The 21376-nt window shown below is 40.1% G+C and overlaps 2 pseudogenes; both read right to left on the bottom strand.

Moving 5' to 3' along the window:
* The window catches only part of LOC148016450 (eukaryotic translation initiation factor 3 subunit B-like), a 143593-nt pseudogene extending 142379 nt beyond the window's left edge, over positions 1-1214 (bottom strand).
* Positions 1215-3194: 1980 nt separating this feature from the next.
* LOC148016449 (eukaryotic translation initiation factor 3 subunit B-like) lies at positions 3195-21069 on the bottom strand (annotated as a pseudogene).
* Positions 21070-21376: the final 307 nt, after the last annotated feature.

Raw genomic sequence — 21376 nt, 5'->3', positions numbered from 1 at the left:
CTCCAAATAAGACCATCTTGTCAGTATAGAGGCGGATAAAAGAGGACACATTTTGCCCATTAAATTGCTTGATCTCTTGCCCAACTGCTTCCAAAGCTTTAATGGTAGCAGCATCAATCTGCTCTTCTTCTTGTCTCCATTGTTGTTGCAATTGCAACTGCTACTGAAATTGCAATTGTTGTTGTTGGATTTCTTGCATCAGACGAACCAACTGTTGTAAGGCATCTCCTCCCAAACTTGATGACTCTCCCATTGGTCTTCTTCTTCCATGGACTTTCACGTCGGGTTCACCACTGTCGTCGTGTTAAGGTTTGAAGGTCTACCACCGGGGCTTAGTGCGGAAGAGGAGTATGGGATTCACACTTCGGGAAAGGGAAAAAGATTGGAGTTTGACAAGATCCAGGGCTTAGAAATGATTTAGATGTGGAAGAAGAAGTCAAGCTTTTCTATGTATTTAGCATACATGAATGGAATAAATAACTCTATCTTGATTGCATCAAATGCTTTTGGATACATAATCCATAACATAAAGGATATACTCAAATTCTTAATCCAAATATGAATATCAAATTCAAGCACTAATGGCTTTTATCTCAAGTTCATAGATGGATTTCAACTCTAGGAAAAAATTATTATGTTGGTAAACTTCAAATACATTCAAGATTTGGGCCAATGGAACATGAAATGCATTGAAGGAGCATAATTTTAACTTCAGCCCTGTTTTAAAACAAAAAATTGCAGCCCATAATCAAGCTCAAAAAGAGTGCATAAACTCATGAATAAGCTCCTCTAATCATTAATGAGTAAAGTCCTGAAGAAAAGAGGTCATTTTCTTCTATTACAACCACATAAATCTCTTGTTTTCTCATAAGAATGGACAAGAACAGTGGGTTGCCTTGTTTATGACTGGTTATTTTAGCCCATAATAGCCCATACACCTTCAAAATCCTCACCCTTTGCTTGCCCCAAAGTCACTCAAGTACTTGGGTACAAGTTGGGCTTCATTGGACTATGAATAAGGTAGACAAAATGAGAGAAGACGTACATAAGAGCAGGCTGAATACTTTTCTCTCAGATTTTCCCCTTTTATAGACTGTCATACCATGGATTTTCGTCAGACCAAATGGATAGATAAGTGGAGCTCTCACCTTGTTTGCATCTTCATCTTCAGCCCCTGTTAATCTCCAGTTTGCATGCTCCAAAGCATGCACCATGGCTTCAGCTCTCTCCAGTTGTAGTCAGGCTGTGCAGCCTGCATTTTGTGCCAAAAAATGCGGGCTGCTTCCTGCTCAGGCCCAGGTCACTTTTTGACCTACTCAGGTCACTTGGTGGTCACATTAGTCTATTACTTCAGCTCCCCCGTGAACCTAGTGGGCTTTTGGCATTTTTCTTGAGTTCTAACCATATTTTTGCACTTGAATCAATGTGATTGATCCTGCAGACTGTCAATTACTTCCAATTGTCCAAGTTGTAGGTTCCCATAGACTTATTTTTCATCAATATACATGGTACAATTGAAAATTATATGCTAAATACAAGAGAACTTATGTAACTAAGTTGGTTATTGGGTAACAATGACTGAATTTTGTGTGCAAATTCCTCATATAACTCCTAGTGAAGTTCTTCTGTGTTCATAAGAATCCCATGATTTATATTATAAACAATAAACTCTTTGACAACGTGTAGCCATTGATGCAATTTTGTTAAGGGAATGTGTGGAAAGGACCACAACAACAAACCATAAAACTTGGAGCTAAACTGTGTGACAAAGTTTGCATCCAAGTGCGTAGGCAAAACATTAGTTACTAAAGCTCAAGTCCTATGTAAAATCAATGTTTAACTGTATGTCTAGACAATTAGGTCTAACACCCACACCTCCTCTATTCAAATGAATTAGATTTGACCCTAGAGAATATTGAAACTTGATCTTGGAAAAACGTTCACTTTCAAAAGCCAATTAATATATATAGTCCTTCACAGTCATCAAAAAAAGCTCTTGCCATAAACAATGAGCCTATGGAGTTTTTCTAATCCTATCAGGATACATGATCCAAAGAGCTCACTATTTTTTGCAAGATGGTTGTAGATCTATTCTCTATGCCTCAACATGCATTTGTCCAAATGGATATGTGCAAAAATCATCTCCTTTTAAGGTATCAACATGGCAAGAATAACACTTAGCCCCATTCTTATTTTCTTTTGTCACAAATCCATCTTTGAAACATAAATAAATTTACTTTTCTAGTTAATCAAACGGTTCTCCCTTCCTAATTGATCCCTTTCAATTCAACATGTTTGCTACAAAAATGCTAGCATTAATAAGTAAAGAAGTCTACAAAGATATGAGGATAGTATAGACTATCTAGTTCGATTACCGAACTACTACTTCGAGCTTTATAGCTCAATTGTTGGCATAGCCAAGACTCGAGTCCTCAAGTTGCATTTTGGGGAAGACTAATATCATCCTTGTGAATGAAAAACAAAAGCAAATCTCTACAAGTTAGCTAAATAGTATGCTCATTTGAAATAGGTAGTATTGAGTGGAAGGTTTCAAGTGATTCTTGGAAAAATCAAGGCCTAAATAGAAAAATAGAAAGGATGCATCTCTACATCAATGGGGAAGTGGGTAATTATCTAGCAATAAGTAATTTTGTGCTACTTTTGGTAGCAACTATAAATGTCAAGAGTAGTAACAGTACTCAAATTACCTCGACCACCCAATTGTAGGCTATTGATACTAAAAATTAAGTCAGTCCTTGTTAGACAACTAGCATCGTTATGACAATACAGAATCCCTAGTTATTAGATCTCCAATTCTTTCTTTTGTACTCCTCTAATATTACATATTATGCTTATGCAATGTACTATAGTTAGATTTGCTCGAATATGTGAATCAAGGCCAGGAGGTAGCAAGCTGCTGCTTTAACTTGAACTATGATTTTGCTAATACCAATATTGAAACACTAGGCACCAAGTGCATGATGAATTTTGTTTTGACAAGTAAGATTTTAACATACCCTGGACAAGAACCACGGACTTTGTTGAGGATCAGTATGTTCGATAAAGAATAAAAAAACAAACACCACAAATTCTACCCCCTTTCAAACATTCAACTTGACTGATGTAGTAACAAACCTCATTTTGGAGGAAAATTATCGACAAAGAAGAGCATTTGTTGATGAAATCTACGCCGATCAGTCTAGTTGTTCAAAACCAAAGGGCACTATTTCTTCATCAATGTTCAAGATATCTTCAACTTCCTCCTCTTCAACTTCAAGTTCCTCCTCCTCATCACTAGCATCACCATCACGTAGCTCCATCCGCAGAGGGTTTTCTTCCTTGTGAAGATACTTCCATTCAGTGGCCCAAGCCTTCCATTCATCTTATATCTTCCTTCTATGCTCCAGGTCTGTTGCACTTATCGCAAGTGAGGGACTTTCATCATCAATTTCATACTTTTTGTTGTAATTTTTCAGATTCTTATCTATCTCTTCCTCTTTCTCGGCACTAAGTAGTGATGGAGGGCGAGGATGCCATAAGCACTGCATGCAAGAATAGGCCACACTTAAAACTCAATAGTAATTCATGTCAACTCCAATTTTTACTGCGTATAACTATTACTTCCAAACAACAACTTCCAAACACTTAAAACTCCATAACAATTCCTCTCAACTCCAATTTGCATTGCATATATCTTTTAATTCTAAACACCAGATTCTGTTAGATGAAAACACGTAATCCACTACTCCGTTCATAAGTCAAGAAGTACAAATTCAACCCATACTGCTCTGGCAACACTTAAAACTTCATATCAATTTAGGTCAACTCCAATTTGCACTGCACATATTTGTTAAATCCAAACACTAGCTTCCAATAAATGGTAACACATAATGTACTACTCGAAGAGGTACAAGTCAGCTAGATAAATTCAACCCATTCTCCTTACCTAGAAAAACCTATCCATAGGAAGTTGATAAAGCAATTTTCCACTAAAAGACCAGATATTGTAACCATTCTCAATTTGATGTGTAGATGTGACTAACATTGACACAAACCTGATTACAAGTAAATGCAAAGATTATAGATCACACTACTTAGAAGTAAATGGTAATTGTTCTATAATCTACTATATTTTCCTATATCCTGTGAACTAGAACCATGAGAGTTCTAAAAATCATTACCTTCATGTTGGATCCCAATCTACATCTGTGGCCATGAAGTGGTTAGTTGTGGCCATTGTTTCCAATTCATCAATATTGTAGAACTCTAACCGCCCATTGTACACCTTCAGTCTAGCCAAAATGATAAATCGCCCAATTGGAGACCAATAAAGGGCATTTGCTTGCTTATCCTTCAAAGTTGTCAACTTTGTTACTCGCCCCACACTTTTTGGACTTTTCATAGAGAAGAATGTAACATCTAGCATAGGTCCATCTCCGTGAATGATGGCAAATCTCTGACCTTTAGGCTCCCATGAAAATGCAATAATTTTGTCATTTTTGTTTTCCAGTTCCAAAACTAGAGAATTGGAATGTCTTTCTCCTAGATTTTGAACAGTTCAAATCTAGTGTACGTACTCTTTTTTGTTTTTGTGTACCTATCTTCTTTCACAACCAAATACTTCCCATTGCTTTGCTAGTACATTTTGCAATCACTAACGTTGAACAAGTTCTTTTGCTTTGCTAGTACATTTTGCAATCACTAACGTTGAACAAGTTCTTTTGTCTAAGCTCCTCCCTACTGGGCATTTGCACTAGACTTACCTGTCAAGTTATGCAAGAGCCAGTTAAAGTAGCAACTCCATTCGAGACACTCCAAAACTACACTATTTTCAATGCTAAAGATAAAGGGGACACCCAGCTTAATAGAGTAGCAATGAGCTTGAAGAAAAAAATGGTGCATAGCACAAAAAACTACCATTCATAATAGGAAGGCACAATAAACAATTATGACTTCTAGAAACAATCCATCTTATGAAAGTTTAGCATAAGGCCAAATGCACTCACTTTAGCAGGATGATTTCCTCCATTTCCTTCAGGAACAAATAAAGCCAGGATAGAGTCTGTGGCGGACCAACTAAAGTCCACGACATTATCTACTCTCAAAGATTTCTTATCAAGAAGACCCATGATCTCAGTCTCATACACACTCATTGCATTCTTGCCTATCCGAGCAAAATACTTATCATATCTGCTTCCCACCCATCTGCAGCAAAAAGAAAGACTCCATTAATCTCAGTTAACTTAAAATGATAACAAATAAAAAAGGAATAAGTAGATAATAACTATACCTAAACACTGGCCAAGAGACACTTGTTGCACCCCCTATTCCACTAGTTGCAAAATCATCTGTACTTCCCTTAAATTCTCTAAGCACTTTCCTTGTTCTCACATCATAAATATTAAGTGTTACCCTCTAGATAAACATATCTAGACATCAGTAAACACTTGTGCATGCCATTTTCCAAAGAACAAATAAAACTCATCAATAACATGTGTGTCTCTGGGGTTGCTTGGTTCATGACTACTATATGTCACAATATATTTCTCTCTTGGAGAGAAGTCAATCGGCCTAACCTGAAAGAGCAAATCACAAATTTGATACAAGATCCAACATTCATATTCAAAAACATTTCCAACTTACAAACCATAAACTAGAGAAGATGAGTCATACTTGAGGACTAATGTATCACACTATTCGGTTAAAGGTCTAGGCACCACCCCATATAGGCACTGTCTATGAATTGTGGCAAGGTAAGACCCAAGGGGAGACCATTGCACAAATCTCTGTGTCCAAAACTATTGCAAAAGCCAATTTTCAATATACAACATGTTCTTCTGCTACAACTATCTAAACTGCATAAAATCATTTTACAGAATGGTGGTAAACAGGGTTGGGTTTCCCGAATTTGGCATCATTCCAATAAACTTCAGTCCATGATCCAAACCAAATGGCAAACTGGTCTTGACCTTGTTCATCTGTTAGCCAAGTTAAAATAGTTTATTGCATACACGTAAATAAGGATGAGATCATACCTAAGCAGTCTAGAATGGTACAGATGCACCTGCAAGAGTAGCTACATGCAGACCCTAGGAGTGCCCATTCATCTGGCACTTTTATATACTTGTCAAATTCATCAAACATGTTCACTACAAAAACATAGGACTTATCCAATTTGTAGCCATTAGTTTGTTCTCTAGCTAATTGAGCCTCCTGAAAGCATGAAAATTGTATGAATTATAAGTTTAAAGACCAAATGTATGATCCAAACCTCGACTTCTATGTATACCACACAAACAAAAGTCAAACAACAATCCACAAATTGGCATTCACATCTGAGAGTCTAGCTAGACCTGAGGCGTTGTATACTCTATAAAAGCACAGCCTTTAGTCTTTTTAGTTTCTTCATCCTTGGGCATCCAAAGGCCATCATCTCCACACCCTCAAGTTTCTCATGCTTTTCTGGAGCAACTACTGGAAAAGTATCAACAACAATCTCATTCCCAAATCCAGATTCAAATTCATTAATCTCCCCTTCTTCTTCTTCTTCTTCATCACCACTGCACCAAGGAACGAAATTACTTGAGTGTAAGGGGGTGTATAAATATTCAATAGAACCAAAGACGTCAAATACTAAGAACTTAGCAAGATGAAGAAATCTCTTTGAGAAAACATGTGGCCAACTTGTACACTAAGTTGTTGGCATAGCATGAACTTTCACTCAATATTTCTCAACAAAGTTATCCAATGAGTGTAAAACACACATAGACCACAAACCCTCCCAACAGCACAGAAATAGTATTTGTTAAAGCCTTCCTTCCACAAAAAAGATGTGTAAGGGAGCACTAAAATATAAAGAAACCATTCCTTCCACAAACAAGATGTGGAAGGGAATACTAGAATCTAAAGAAAATGAGTTTCCATACAATTAGGATGATGAAAATCACAAACAAGAGACTAAATCAAACACATCAACCACCATACTCATTAAAAGTTGTTAAAAACCAGAGTTTTGCAAATTGAACCAAGGTTTTGAACAAACATCAGAGTGTCTCAGTCATTTCAGGGCACAATGATGCTTTCTTTGGTGCCACTTTAGCATATGGGAGCCCAACTACCACAACACATATACTCACAATTTTGAGAGTTACCTTGACTTTTGAGCATTTCTTATATAAAATTTCCTACTTATACAATCTTCATTTCAGTCAATGCATGTTCCTATGTTGTTAAGTTGTCACCTGTGCACACATTCGAGAATGGCTTTCATTTTGTAAGAACTGCTGCTGTAGGTTATAGTGTGGCTTGCCATCAAAGGTGCAAGTTCCCCATTGGTACTTGGATCTATGAGCAATAGGATTGGAAATGGCATAGAATGAAGTGCAACAGTGGAAGTTAAACCTTGTTTGCAACAAGTTTATTGACAATAGATCCAATTTCCACAACAGCATCGGCTGCTGCCACTGAGCTATGTCCTAGTAAGATTGCTGCAACTGAAGCCTAAAGCATAATAGTTCAAACAAAGCTTTCTTTGTGATTGAGGGTTCTAAAGGCAATGAATAATGGAAGCAAAGTCATAGAAGTGTTGACAAAAATACCCTCATCTGAAGCCTAAGGAGAAGGACTCAAAGGCAGCCCCCACCACGACGGAGTCTGCCTTTGTGCATGTCTTTGTTGAGGAGGATACATCCCTATCTTCTTCCACTTAGGAGAAGCCTTGGATCGTGGATAGCGGAGCATCTTCTCACATGACCTTCAGGAAGGATTGGCTGTTGAGATGACAAGCTCAACACATGCATACATTAATGATGGACCGCCTGGTTAGATGGGTCCACACATCTACACTTAGCACATCGGTGGTCATTATGACTCTCACAAGACTAGTGACTCATTACTTATTATATTCAAGTTGTTACACCTATTTACAGCTGGCATAGTTATAGCGCCAGTCGACTAGTGTAGTCGGTCATGCATTGTTTGACTTAATAGGCCACTTTCCTTTATGTCGTATCTTATCTATACTTTGTGTACATTGTAACATGTGTGGAAGAAGAAGAAGAAACCAACAAGAAAACTTTTTGGCCTCCATCTCTCTTCTTGTCTCTTGAGTGAGCTTCTCCTTGTGCATTATGTGTGTGTTCAGCATAGCATCTTGAGAAGTCCCCCCACCACGCGATTCATGACATGGTATCAGAGTTGCACCACTGAATGAGGCTGGTTTTGAAGGCTAAAGCGAAGGAGAGGATCCAAGGATTCAAGCAAGCAAGCAACGGGTAAGAAGCTATTCCATTCTCTACTTCTTCTCTTGGATAGTGCTTGTGGAGGCACCGAAAGCAGGGCAGAGCAAAAATATCAGATTTCAATGAGATTTGGTGTACGCGAAGAGTGCTATGTATTCCGCAGATAAGCCCTATAGGGCTTGCCCGGTGCTATTTTGGCCATCCGTGGTCATTTTAGGCCCCGTTTTAGACTCGCAAGGTTATGGACAGTAGTTCGAGGTATCCTGCAATTTCAGCTATGTCTGTCGTATACAGGTGCATAGGTTGCAGATTTCAAATCTGTAAGTTCAAAGGTGTTTACCAGCGAATAAACACAAGTTTTATCTACAAACTAGCTGCAAATTGCATGTATTGTTGAGAAAATAGTGAAAAAGGCTGTCTGGTATATTGATGTGCACTACAGGTCGAGGGTTGCAGAAGATTTGCTTGTTGTTTAGTATTAGTTTTGTGATAATGGCAGAGAATAGTGGAAACCCCATCATTGAGAAACTCGACAAGAACAAATACCCTTCATGGAAGTTCCGTGTCACGAACTTCCTTATTGGAAAAGACCTCTACGAGTTTGTTTCAGGTGAAGAAAAAGAGTTGGAGGTGAGTGATCCTCCAACTGCAGAAGAGGCAAAAGCAGGGAAGGAATGGAATGCAAAAGACAAAAAGGTCATGTATTGGCTGTCTATAGTAATTGACAATAATATGCTGGGACATATTAGAAATGCAGAGAATTCATATGCAGCTTGGACCATACTTGAAAGTATGTTTTTCGTAAATACAAAGGCACGAAAGATTCAACTTAAGCAAGAGTTGAATACATTGAAGAAAGGGAAGATGTCTATCAATGAGTATGCACTGAAGGTAAGGAGCATTGTAGATGCCTTGGCAGCGATTGATGCAATGCTCGATGATGACGATTTGGTGTCATCTACCTTGGGTGGACTTAACAATGAAAAGGCTTGGAAGTCTTTTGTAACTTTCATATATGTCAGAAAGTCATTTCCAGATTTCGATGAGTTGGTCTCCCTTATGATCACTAAAGAGATCAACATGCAGAGTGAGACATCTGAAAAAAGTGGTGAACAGGTCCAAGCTTTCTACTCTAGAAGGGGACGTGGTAGGTCCTCTTCAAGAGGCCGTGGTACAGGACGCGGTAGTGACAACCAGCAAAATAGATTGAATCAACAATTTGGTGATATGTAGGTTTCAGGAGGTCGTGGTAACTTTAGAGGTAGGGGGAGCTTTAGAGGAAGAGGTGGATGGCAGAATAGAGGTTTTAACAACTTTGGTATTGTGTGTCACTACTGTGGAAAAACAGGTCATATTGCAACCCAATTTTATGCTAAGAAAGATGATATTCACAATGGTAAGTTGGAGCAAGGAAACTATGCATTGTCTTCACGAGACAGAATGAAGACAAAAATGAACGTTTGTTTGTTATGCAGCATATGTTGAATGCTATTACAGGAAAGGGAACACATGATGATGTTTGGTATATTGATTCAAGTGCATCCAATCATATGACCAACCATGCAGAATGGTTTGGAGAGTTGTAGGATTTGCAAAATACAGGTTATGTGCAGACAGGTGATGATTCATGCCACCCAATTTCACACATTGGAAAAGTTCCCTTGTACTTTTCATGATGGTAACACAAAGAGTCTTTCAAATGTATTATATGTGCCATCTATTACAAAGAACTTGGTGTCAGTTCAGTAGACCAAGGGCTGCAAGTCAGATTTAATGCAAAGGGCTACTTTGTAGAAGATTTCAATGACAAGTGCTCGTTGGTTGGAAGTAGAGTTAGACATATGTTTATTCTAGATGCTGAAATTCCTACTATGAATGTTGTTATGTATGCTAAAGGAAAAGGTGTTGTTGTAGATATTGAAATTTGGCACAAACGCATTGGACATGTAAATGTACAAAGGCTGAAATTAATGCAGTCCAAAGGGTTGTTACAGGTTTGCCTACATTTAGAATTGCAAAATTTCATAAGGTATCCGAAGCATGTCAGTTTGGTAAGCAGGCAAGACAACCCTTTTCACATGACAGAGATATAAGCAAAAATATCCTTAATGTTGTGCATACAAATATTTGGGAGCCTACACAAAATGTATCTCTTGGAGGCAATTCATACTTTATCACATTCATTGATGATTGTTCTAGAAAGCTGTGGGTATATTTTATGAAGGAAAATAGTGAAGCGTTTGAGCACTTTAGAACTATCAAGACTGAGGTCTCATGGGATAAAGAGACAGTTTACATGCAGGTATACCCCACAGCAAAATGGGGTTGCAGAAAGGAAAAACAGGCATATTGTAGAAGTTGCACGCGCCTTGAATATACCTAAGCATTTTTTGTATGAGGCTATTCATACTATTTTTTATATTATGAATAGAACTCCCACACCTGCAGTTCATGGTATGACCCCTGAAGAATGTTTTACAGGTAAAAAGCCTGATGTCTCACACTTGAAAGTGTTTGGCTGTATTTCATATGTTTATGTGCCAGATGAGTTGCAGAAGAAATTGGATCCAAAGGCTGAAAAGTGTGTCTTTGTTGGATACTCTTTAGAGCAAAAAGGGTATCGTTGTTATAACCCTGTCACATGTAAGTTCAGAGTAAGCAAGGATATCATCTTTGATGAAATGAGCAGTTGGTACGCATCTAGTGGTGATGCATTGGATGATGATGATGATCATGACACTCATGTGCAGGCTGAAAAGCAAGAATCACAGACTCTTAGTGGACCAGAGACATCATCTGATAGTCCTTGGTCTGGGAGACTAAGGAGTAGCTCTACATCTTCACGTGCATCTAGTAGCACTACAAGTAAAGACAAAGGAAAGAATAAAGTGTCAGATGGCATTGATGCAGTTCTTGATGGAGACTCTAGTGGCTCAGAGAGCTTGGATGATGAGCTTGGTATTCCTTCAGTGAGGACTCCACGTGTGCAGAGAGCACGCGTCAATGCAAAGACTCCATTGAGTGATCCAGTGGTACGCAGGTCTAGCAGGGTGAGATACCCTATTAACAGATTTGGTTTTGAAGGTTATGCAGCTCACCATTATGCTTATATGGTGAAAGTGATTGAGGATGTTGAGCCCACATGTTTTGAGGAGGTTATTGGTCATGCTCATTGGGATGCGGCAATGGATGATGAGATGGCTGCATTAGAGGTCGATAAGACTTGGGATCTAGTATCATTACCGAAGGGCAAGAAAGCTATTGGATGCAAGTGGGTTTATAAGATTAAGCACAATGTAGATGGTTCTATTAGTAGGTACAAAGCTAGGTTGGTTGCAAAAAACTATGCCCAAACATATGGCATAGATTATGAAGAAACCTTCAGTCCAATTGCTAGGATGGCAACTGCCAGATGTGTGATTGCTTTGGTAGCAGCCAAAGGTTGGAGGTTGCAGCAAATGGATGTGAAGAATACCTTCTTGCATAGTGATTTGGAGGAAGAAGTGTATATGGATTAGCTAGCAGGTTATGAAGATTTAGAGCATCCCATGTATGTGTACAGGTTGAAGAAGGCACTCTATGGGCTCAAGAAAGCACCTAGAGCATGGTCTGACAAGATCAAAGAGTATCTTGTCAATATTTGCTTTTATGTTTCTGATGCTCATCACTCACTTTATGTGAGAAAGGGAGATGCAGGTTTGGACATCATAGTCATCTATATGGATAACTTGATTATTATAGGTGATAGTGATAGTGGGATTGTTGAAGTCAAGGACTTTTTGAAGAAGAAGTTTGAGATGAAGGATTTAGGTGAGCTAAGGTACTTCCTTGGTATTGAGGTGATCAGATGTGATGATGGTATATGGTTGTCCCAAAGACAGTATGGCTTGGATATGTTGTCCAAGTATGGTATGATAGCATGCAAACCACTTTTAGTCCCGTTGGAGCAGAATGTAAAGTTGAGTGCTGATGTTGGGGATGAGATAGAAGACCCTACTATGTTCAGGAGGATAGTGGGGAGTTTGATCTACATGACCATTACAAGGCCAGACTTGAGCTACGCTGTTGGTCTTGTGAGTCAGTTTATGCAAGTACCTAGAAAGCCACATTTGGATGCAGTCAGACGCATATTGAGATATGTGAAGTCCACATTACATTACGAACTTTTCTATGAGATAGGTATAGATGTATAGGTGTTTGGATACATAGATGCAGATTGGGCTGGTAGTATATCTGATAGAAGATCTACCAGTAGATATATGTTCTCTCTTGGTAGTGCAGCAGTTACTTGGAGCAGCAAAAAGCAATCTACAGTTGCTTTGTCGAGTACAGAGACTGAGTATAGAGGTGCTGCTATTGCAGCATGTGAGGTAGCATGGCTGCAAAAGTTATTGGCTGATTTAAATGTGCAGGTGGAAGGTCCAGTTTCCATTTATTGTGACAACATGAGTGTAATATTTCCTACTAAAAAATATTACGTACACACGTGAGTCTCACGCAATGACCATGACGGCATTGAATATACGGACAATGCAATTGTACAATCTCCATTCGCATAAACAAGACCAAAGAAAAATAAACCGAATATCCTCATATGAACCTCCTCTTGGGAGGAGATCAAGAGGATAAGGATATATTTTATGGAAAATTTTTCTTTAATTATCCCTTCTTTATCCAGTCGAAGGCTGTGCTGGAGGAGAGGGAGTAGGCGCGGATGACTAAGCTGGTTTGTTGGAGCTCGTGGAAGGGGATAGGTCATGCATCAGGCCGCATGGGGGAGGGGAGGTACCTATCCCTCTTGCTATAAAAACCATCACTATGGGGTGGAGAGGGGGAACTGAAAGGCGGAAGGAGAGAGTCGTAAGTTTGCTGAAGACTGTTGAGGAGAAGCAGAGAGGGTCGTGAGGCTGCCGAAGTTCGTCGTGGAGTGGAGAAGGACAAAACGCTGCCGTCGGATGACAAAAATGTTGCTGCTTCCATCATTTCGGCCCTGACTGCCAACATGCTGCCATTAAAAATCATCTCCTTTCCTCCACATGGCTTCTCCACGCCTACAGAAGCTTCAAAAAGCTTCTAAGGGGACTTTCATAAGCCCCCTTCACAAGCGATCTTTAAACCCCCCTTCCGTGGATTTTCCCCCTTTTTCATTCAACCAAGTCCATTTAAAACCCCCCCTTCCCATGTGGTTCCATACAAATCCCTTTTTTTGGCAACTTTTAACCCCCGTGTTTCTTAAAACCCCTTTCCTATTGCCTCTCAAGTGGGTTTTTATAACCCCCCCCTCTGAGATTTAAGCACTCCCTTCCCATGGGGTTTCCACCCAAGTCAATCTAAACTCCCCTTCCATGGATTTTCCTCCCCTTACATCCCCCATAAGCTCACATTACGCTAGGTTTTAAACCCCCTTCCCGTGGACCCTTTTCCATTGCCCCTACAAAGCGGGTTTTTTACAAATCGGGGACTTAAGCACCCTTTTCCCTTGCATCCTCGGAAATTGAGTACTTCTCCTCAGCATTTCCACAAAGCCATTTCCATGGATTTCCCCCACAATTTCTTTAAAGACTCCCATGACATTCCCACTCAAGCCGTATTAGCAAGTTGTAAACCCTCTTTTCATTGATTCTCCTCAAGTTCACTTTAACCGCCGGATCAAAAACCATCTTTCCTATTGCAACTCCCACAAGCCTATAAGGCCTTCTAAAGCCAGATTCCGAAGGACGGAGCAATCAGTCAAGGAAGTCGAATCACAAAGGGAGCTTCGTGTGTGAAGGAGACTGGCCAAGATCATAAGTCTGTGACCAAGGCGAGAAGATCGAATATGCGATGGCCCCTAAAAAGGCACAAGGCGCAACTGCAGGAGGATAATCTCCTAAAATCCATGTGGACATTTCACCGAATCCACAAGTCCAGGTTTTCTTCCTATTTTTGATTTACATCATAATATCGTAATTATGCATGGTTAATTCACGAAAGTAAGATGCACCTTTACGATTAAAAACATTGGCTATCTTAGAGAAAATAACTCACAATCAAGGAATCAGTCATTTGTATTTTTCAAAAGAAACGAATGAAAGGACATAAGACGTCTATGCACTCTTAGTAATTTGTTTATATGCATTGCAAAGTAACAAATTTAGATCAACTAATGATCATCTTTACAAATCGAAATTATGGTAGTACACTTCGATTAGGCATGGAAAGAATAAATCGCATGTCGCATTATTAGACAACTTTTCTTCGAAATGATTCATTAAAGAAGGTTGCTAATAACCGTAGGAATTTGCTAGGCATGGAAATGACTCTAGGGCTGCATGAAGTAGATTAATCTCTAGGAAATTGACATAAATCTCAATCAATTACGTAAGTAGTTACGAATGGTTATGTAAATTCCACATGCAAATAATTCATTCAGAAATGAAACTAGAAAAAGGATGCATGGTTCGTTTTAAACATAAAACCCTAAAGCTTAGTAGCACGAATCTTGATTGCATGTTATAGAAGGATCAATAGGAATTATGCCATAACTTAACATATGGTTTGATCTTAACCAAAAAAGTTACGGTTTGTAAATCTACTCATACATAGGCAATGAATCATGTGATTACGAAAATGGTATTGTAAATATCTTCAAGAATAGACAAGTAAATTGGTTTAACCTAAACATCTAAAATGCGAGGGACTCGCTTAGGAATGGCTAAATCGATGCAACATATCCAAGAGCTAACTAGGATTTAGCACGTTGAGGACATGACCTAGTCACTCTTATTGCTGAGCTAAAACTCTCATACCCTAAAAGATCTGCCCACATTCATGGAATGTAGGGACAGTAGGACATACTTGCGAGAAACGATCGAGGGTTTCTACCCTAAGGATTGCTTGCTAAAAAGATGAAACTTGGGTTGAATTCGGAGCCCTAGGACCGACAATGTCAGCCTAGTGCAATTAGGAACGGATTGTTATGAAGACACCCTAACCCTATTTCCTATCTAATCATGATTTTGTGATTAGAAGACGTCATTTGATGGGTAAAATAGTCCCATGAACTAGATGCGACACTTGTGCAACAAGTTGCAGAGTCGCATGATCTTGTGATTTGATCACAAGGGAATGGCCAATTCCTTGGAATGAGATTGGCAGATTCTTGCGCAAGTTTATCTTGCAAGAGGATGAGTAGTCATCCTGACATAGCACCTTTCTTGGAAAAAGTGACCAAGATGAGGGGATTAGATAATTGCTTGGAAGCAAAAGGCCAATCACTAATTTGGAATAACATAGTTACTGCTAATAAAACTTAAGGTATTGGTTAAGTTGGGTTAATAGGGTATGACCCTAACCCAAGGATATAAGGGTTAACAAACAAACCCATGGGGATCTTGCCAAGTCGCAATTGAACCTGGATCGAGTGCTAGATGCATTCGGAAAGAAGGATTCACTCCTTAGCAGTTGGCCAAAATAACGACCACTGGAAATGATTGTGCTTGTAATAGTTTAGAGAGCATTGTTTTCTTTGTTTGCTCAAAGAATTAATGGATGAAAAGATATCTAATGCTTCAGGTTGAAGGCCTGAAGGGAGAGGCAGCTTTAGTTACCCCCGACTGTCTGCCTGACCCTAACCAAGGGGGTTGTTAACCGTGCTGGGAAGGTGGATCGAACACGCCGCGAGAGGTCTCTCCGTTGAGCGCTACTTAGAGCAAGAGGATGCTTGGGTGCCAAGGGGGGCTCTGGCCATAAATCCCTCGCCTTCCGGGCCCTGCATAAGAGGCCAACGTGACTCGCAATTGGATCTCGGGGCCCGCATACTAGTCTACGGGTAGAATCTTGGATTAGTAATCCCTGTGGATTGCTATATAGCCTTCGGACGGATTATGGATAAGCCTATAGGTTGGACTTTATAAATGTATTTCAAAGATAAATATGATAACTTGTTGAAAAAGAACTTGTTTGACATTGCTTTTCTATGTCAAGTGCTATGATTACGTGAAGGAACCGGTGCCTAACAGGCTAATTAAGGAAGCTAATTGATTCATGTCCAACTAAATGTGGTAGGTAATTAGATAACTAAAAGAACTTGAGGAAAGTGCAGTGGATGTGGCCATGGGTCCGTCCTACAAATGGGTGGTCCTAGTTGGCCAGGAAATTTTCTCAATCATGATGGACAGCAAGAAGATCGTTTCAAAGGACACGAACAGCAAGGGCGCTAACCTAGAGTCTAAGTTATAATAATCCCGATTTATGATGTCTTAGGGGAACGGAATGGGACTATGCCTTATGGCAGAGAGGTCGAGCCTTGCATCCCTCTCATTTCCCATTCTCCTTAAACCAAGTGCAACGTGAATCTGCTTCGGCCCTAGCATTTCTGCGTAAAGTAGTTCGACGTTGGTTGCTGTTTAGGAAATGCCCGTTAGGGAAAACCCTGATTCAGGTTGGTCCTAAAGTGGGAACGGCCAAAATACTTCCGCTACGTGGCAGATGTGGAAAGTCCTAGATCGCAAACCCCGTGACATTCCATGAGAGTGCTAAGCAGAGCTTTCTAGATCCCCTTTCCGATGGACTGCTAAGATGTGTCCTGAAGGGAATAGGTGGACACGTTACAGTTGGTATCAGAGCAAACCAACAAAGGATTTATTTTTAAGAAATCTTAATAAGATGAAGTAAAGCAAATATTGCTGTTTCGAACATTTCCTTACTTTCGATGTTGTCTTGCAGAATTATGGAGCATGGAACAGGTTCTTAGTGTTCCGAGTCATGTTTATGACTGCGATGCATTCCCTAGATTATCGACAAAGGGTTGAAATGATGAACATCCTAGATCATATCTACAATCCATCACCTGTGTACGTGGAACGGAGATGGATGGATGTTTCAAGGATCTATTACATAGCTGCCCATTGACTTGCGTACCTTCGAATTAACTTGAGGAGAATCAAGTGGATGGAACTCACATGGTATATTACATGTTCTATAAGGTGACCCCCCCCCTCCCTCAATATGGCGATGCAAGGCTCTCCTACTACCTCCCTTTTATAGATATTCTCTTCTACTTTGATGTTGGGTTTTTTTATTTTGGCCTCTAAAAAAAATGAATCCTTTTTTAATATGTTTGTCTTTTAAAACATTAAGGCTAAGCATTTAAATCTTAAGCTTTAATGGATAACTTTTAAAAGCTAAAACGCTTGATATGATGCCCTTTTCACCTACATCATCAAAGTCGCCATCTTGCTCATCATCTTTGTCGTCATCCTATCTATCAACTCACTACCTTCAGTGTTCTCTTCCCAGGCACCAAGAGACCACATAAAAGCTGCTACCTCTTCCTCTGAGTCTACAGGTAAAGGAACACATGTACTAATCTCCTATCGGCATTCATCATCCAAAGACCCCTTCAATGAACCAATTGTTTCATTCATCATAGACCCATTCACTGGATTGCCATTTAAATAAATGTTATTGTGGATCACGATTGAGATCTAGCTAGAGAGAGCAGCCTGTGTTCTTACATTTTCTTTCACATTAGAGCCATGGCATAGGTTAGCAGTAGCCTCATTATGTATTACAGTTTTAGTTCCGCAGCTTATGCTCACTGCATCTGCCTTTGTTTGAATTGATGAGTTGGCTTTATTGGCACTCAAGGAAGCATTCCTATTAGTGGTTGCTTTTTATTTTCTAAGGGCATTGAAAAAATCACTTTTGTTTGGGGCTTTTATAGAAATCCATTTATCTTATGTAATATCTTTTAATCTTACTCCAGATGTAGCATCCCACTTGCTCTTCATTGTCTTTGATCTTGTAAGTTTCTCCATTGACCCTGGCTTCATATTCCCATAGCATTTGTTACCTATGTGTTAGCATTTGCAACTCCATGTGAACTTACTTGCGAACCATTACTCTGGTCAGTTTTTGGGGTTGCTGAAACTGTTACACCATCTTTATTAGACTTCCATAATAGTAGCTTCCCTCGGGGAGTTTTGGGAGTATATGGTCTACCAAGGATAAAAGGTCGGTGAGAAGAATTCATCTCAATAGAGCTTGACCTGATGAGAATTTTCATCCCTGAATCAACTAGCCACAAAGACTTGTATTTTTTCTTATCCACCAAACTCATTGCCTTAGGTAGAGTTGGAGTCACCGGAATCGAATTTTGGGATTTCTTCAAGGTAAGCTCCTCCAATCTTTGGGTTTCCACAGCTGATTGAGGAGGTGTCCAAACTTGAGGAGGGTTCTGAGTCAAAGCCTCAGCCATGTTCAAGGCTATCATAAGAGCTACATGAACATGCACAGTAGAATAGCTGGCATCAAGCCTGAGTTGCTTGCACGATGAATACTTGTTCTAGAGCTACTTCCAAGAACACTTCCATTGGAGGAAGGAGCCTCTCCAACAAGTGTTGAGCTCAAAATATCAATACTTCTAAGTCCCCCACCAAGAATTGGTGCACTTGGAGAGAGGTCCACTTAAACCCCTAGGCAGTCCAGGTGATGAAGCACTCGTCAACTCTAGAAGGCCCCTGTCTTGAAATCCAATCCCATAGATTGCAAATATGCATTTAATTAAGGAAATCCCAACTCCTGAGCTATGAAATCAATAACAAGGCATTCATCGCAATAGTGGCCTGAGGGTTTGTGGGGAAGAAGGTGAAGTTGTTGGGAGGGGCTAGGGTCCAAATGCCACAATACGGCTACCAATGTCAGAGTTGGAGCCCCCAAAATTGAACAAGGCACAAAACTTGCCACGGCACTATGCCAAATTTCTTGCATATAAATTATGAGTCTACAAGGCCCTAACACCAACTTTCTCCCGTACGTTGTCGAAGGGTTTGTGAAGGCAATGTCGCAACAATGTCGTAACCACTGGGGACCTTGATTAATTTCAGGATAGAAGATCAATCATACAAATAAGCAAGATGAGTGGATTTGTGAGCAATAATAGATTTGCCAAGCTTCCAATGAGACTGCCACAATGGCTGCCACTCAAGACGATATCAAAAAGTGCCAGTTGCAGCTCAAGTAAATATAACTATTCTCTACCAAGAAGTCACAATACCTTAATTTTAAAGATGCAACACAGACGGAAATAGCTACACTTGAGTCAGATCATGTGCCAACCAAGATGCCTGCACGCAATCATCTGAAGGTCCATGTGCATTGAGCTCAAGAAGAAGATAAAACTTTTTATCTCACAGGAGTCCAAGATCCACTTTGATAGACTCACAGTGGTGGTTCGACCAATTTGTTTATTAACATGTGATCATGTCATCACCTTCACCTTTTGCATGAAGACGGATCATGCAACTTGTGTTTCCGACAAGTTGCAGCCTGTAGTCACTAGCAATACGAACGAAGAAGTTTGTGGAACTGAACTGTTTTTACTATCCACTTCCATAGATTTGAGTTTTTGTTACTTCACTTCCTTATGAACCACCACCGGTCCTTGCAAATGTTCTATGCAGCAAAGTGGCCCTTCCTTTAATGCAGAATGCCTCAGACACTGTGACGGTGCTCTTCATCATCATCATCCTTTGCTACAATTACAAAAGAGAAGCTATCCAGAGAGTTAGATTTCTACATAATCAATGGTCACATAGAGAACCAATTCGACTCCGTGGAATCGTCTTCATTTAAGCATCAATGTTCATGTAGGCGGGGCAGCTTCTGAGAGGCAAGGGTGGGAGAGCAGGTCAGCGCTTTTTACATCACAGGAGACTCGACATACATCCCTTCTTCATACCTCAGCTTTTCTTCCTTCTTCGTCACCAACTTTCATCGACTCTCTATCGCAGTAGTGTCCACGTTGTGCTTCCTTTCGTCCTCTTTTAGTCAGGACTGATGAATCATCACCCGAGCACAAACTTCTTCTACTCCTCCTGCTTCGGCATCAGCTTTGACATTGTCACCTTCTGCCATGCTGTGGTTTCGAAGTGCATCCTCCTACGTTGTCTGCAGGCTTCGTTAACTTCGGCTTCGGCTTCAGTTTCAGCTTCCTCTTCAATCCTTTCTTCTCGTAGTCTTCTCCCATCGATTGATCAGTAAAAACAAAAGTATTGTCTGAACATGTCGAACTGCGCGGGCGTGTGAGAGGAGCAATGTGAGAGGAGTGATCTAAGCCGAGTCGCTCCCTCCAGAAGCCTGTATATTGAATTTTTCTTTCGTTTTTCACTATGGCCTGATCTCTTAAGGAACCGAATCGCTCCTCCTTTCACCTTCTGATTTTCCCCAAATTTTTGAAAACACAATCATTCCTTTCTTTTCTTCAACCCGCAGAGTACCGTCCCTCTTCTCCCCCAGATCGATTCATTAGCCACCATTGCCCAATTTTTTTCTGCACCACCGAATCCTCTGTTTTTCCTATGCCCTGTTCGTCATTTTCCTATTTTCTGATTAAGCCCCCTTTCCAAGCTAAGGTCCTCCGAAAAAGCAAAAAACAGCCCATAAAGCTCTCTTCAGCCCGAAATATCCCCGACTCAGTGCAAGCCCCCTAAAAAAGCCGACTTCCACAAAGAAGAATATAAGTAATAACTCCAATGCTCCCAAACATCAGCCTCTGTGCTGTATGAGGTGCAACATAGTAGGCACTTCCCATGATGTCATTAAGTCTCTCCTCTGGCTTGGCAAAAACCGATTGACCAAAATCAATAGCCTTCATTGATGCAGCTTCATCCTTCGTTGTGAAAAGAAAATTCTCTGGCTTCAGACCCTGATGAACAACACCTTGCAAGTGGCAGAAGGATACTATGTTCAAAATTTGCACCACAATAACCTTTGCATCCTCCTCAGAGTATCTTCCGCCCTGTGAGAGAATGCGATCCAACAACTCTCCTCCCTCGCAAAGTTCCATAATCGGCATATCTTGAAATAAGTGTAGCCCATGAGATTGCATCTCAAGTTACCAGTCTACCAAATTCCTTATTCTTCTCCATCTTCGGCATAGAATGAAAGAGCAAACATAACAACTAAGTATGTACAAAGTAACAAATCTCATGCACAACTTTTGGGTGGTTTTCACACCTCAAATATGCAGCAATACGACATCCACCCCCTCTAATCCTGCGCATCCTCTGGATGGGCCAACTACCCATGATCATTATCATCAAGATCCACAAACAAATCAATCTCTTCGTTATGCATTTCCGGTAGATCAACAA

Source organism: Lygodium microphyllum, chromosome 23, assembly GCF_053477565.2.
Source record: "Lygodium microphyllum isolate KBCC chromosome 23, Lygodium_microphyllum_v1.1.10, whole genome shotgun sequence".
Taxonomy (NCBI): Eukaryota; Viridiplantae; Streptophyta; class Polypodiopsida; order Schizaeales; family Lygodiaceae; genus Lygodium; species Lygodium microphyllum.
Note: the sequence above shows the minus strand (reverse complement) of the source record. Positions and strands in the feature narration are given on the sequence as shown.